We start from the raw sequence: 2,365 nt of genomic DNA on the forward strand, positions 1-2,365 counted from the left end.
AGAGAACACCCCCCCTGGACTCCCTCCCTTCCCTCCCTCCCCCTTCCCCCACCCCCTTAGGGAATGTGTTTACACAAAGATAGATGACATAACCTAATATGTAGTCACAGTGCCAACACAGCACGGCACGCCACGCCAGGTGAGATGTCGTACTCCGATGCACTAGATCGACTGACCTTGGAAAGTAAACCCCTGTGATCACATCGGTCTAATAAAAAGAAAACGGTGGCTTAGCAACGTTTTTTATAATTATGACGACATATATATATATATATATATATGTGTGTGTGTGTGTGTGTGTGTGTGTGTGTGTGTGTGTGTGTGTGTGTATGTATATATATATATATAGTTTTTCTACAGTGCTCCATGTAAGTGTAGTTTCATTGAGGCTGTTCAATGCATGCTTTACTATTTTGCACACATGCATTTCCAATGTGCATAACATATTTGGACTGTGTTAATACAGTCTTCTGATTCTTGTTGTGTTGCAGTTGTACACACACTTCCCTGTTTAATTGTATGAAGCATCTCCTTTACTATAGTGTTTAGATATTAAATGAGAGATGATTGCATCTCAAATGCCACGATCTGGTAACAGTTTCAGTTCTTTAATAATGCAAACCCTATTCCTGGGCAAGCTTTTATGTGGTGCCTAGATGCCAAACGTTTATAAAACAAAATGCACGTACCGTCTCTAGTTTGTTATGAATATAGTTTATTTAACTAAACTGTCGCTGTATCCTTTTTTTCCCTCAAAACATGGACATTGGAAATAATAATCATTGGTTTAAATAACGCTTAACAGTTTTATTTATTAGACTAGAGGTGCATGGCAATGCTGAACAACGCAAGCAAGAATAAAAACACTGATTGCAAAACCAGCTGCTAAAGATACTGATAATTCATAAAGGGATGCCAAAGGAATTCTTAAAACTGTACGTAAAGGTAAAAGGCAAATCTAAACACAAATTAAACAATAAAATCACTATTATTCTATTCAATGACAGTATTTTCAATTACATTCGGGTGCTGTAGTTCATGTTCTTTTACACTCAATTTTAAAGAAATCCTTATTTATATATATATATATACCATATACACACACACACACACACACACACACGCACACACACACTGCCTATAGAAAGTCTACACCCCCTTGAACTTTTTTCACATTTTGTTGTGTCAGTGCCTCAGTTTCATACATTTAAATGAGAATTTTTTTCCCACTTATCTACACACCATACTCCACACTGTTAAGGGGAAAAAGGGTTCTTTTCAGAAAACAAAATGATATATTAAAAATCCAAAACTGAGTTTTACAGCTTTGAGTCTGTTGGGTCTCTTTGCACACCTAGATTTGGCAATATTTGACCTTTCCTCTTTACAAAACTGTTCAAGCTCTGTCAGCTTCCTTGGGGAACGTTGATGGACAGCAATCTTCAAGTAATGCCACAAATTTTCGATTGGATTTAGGTCGGGGCTCTGACTGGGCCACTCAAGGACATTTACCTTTTTCTTCCTTAGCCACTCGAGTGTAGCTTTGGCTGTGTGCTTTGGGTCGTTGTCATGCTGAAAGGTGAACTTCTGTCCCAGTTTCAGCTTTCTAACAGAGGGCATCAGGTTTTCCTCAAGGACTAATCTGTACTTTGCCGATTCATTTTCCCTTCTATCTTGACAAGAGAGCTTTGACCAGTCCCTGCCGATGAGAAACATCCCCATAACATGATGCTGCCACCACCATGCTTCACAGTAGGGATGGTGATTCGCTGTGTTGGGTTTGCGCCAAATGTAACGCTTTGCATTTAGGTCAAAAAGTTGCATTTTACTTTTGTCAGACCACAAAACTTTTTGCCACATGGCTACACAGAATCTCCTGAGTGTTTTGTTGCATACTTCAAATGGGATTCAAGGTGGGCTTTCTTGAGTAATGGCTTCCTTCTTGCCATCCTACCATACAGGCCAGATTTGTGGAGTGCTTGGGATATTGTTGTCAATATCTTGGTGGTGCCATACACCTTCCACTTTTTAATAATCATCTTGACCGTGCTCCTAGGGATATTCTAGGCCTTTGATCTGTGCCTTTCAACAACTTTGTCCCGGAGTTCTTTTGGAAGCGCCCTGGTGCTCATGGTTGAGCCTTTGAATGCACTAGCCAACTATGGGACATTACAGAGACAGGTATATTTAGTCTGAAATCATGTGAACCACTTTTATTGCACACAGATGGACTCCATGTAACTTATTGTATGAATTCTGAAGGCAATTAGTTGCACCTGTGCTTATTTAGGAGCGTCACAGCAAAGGCGGTAAATACTTATCTAATGAAGACTTTTCAGGTTTTTATTTTTAATTGATTTGTTTT

Source organism: Polyodon spathula, chromosome 29 (assembly GCF_017654505.1).
Source record: "Polyodon spathula isolate WHYD16114869_AA chromosome 29, ASM1765450v1, whole genome shotgun sequence".
NCBI lineage: Eukaryota > Metazoa > Chordata > Actinopteri > Acipenseriformes > Polyodontidae > Polyodon > Polyodon spathula.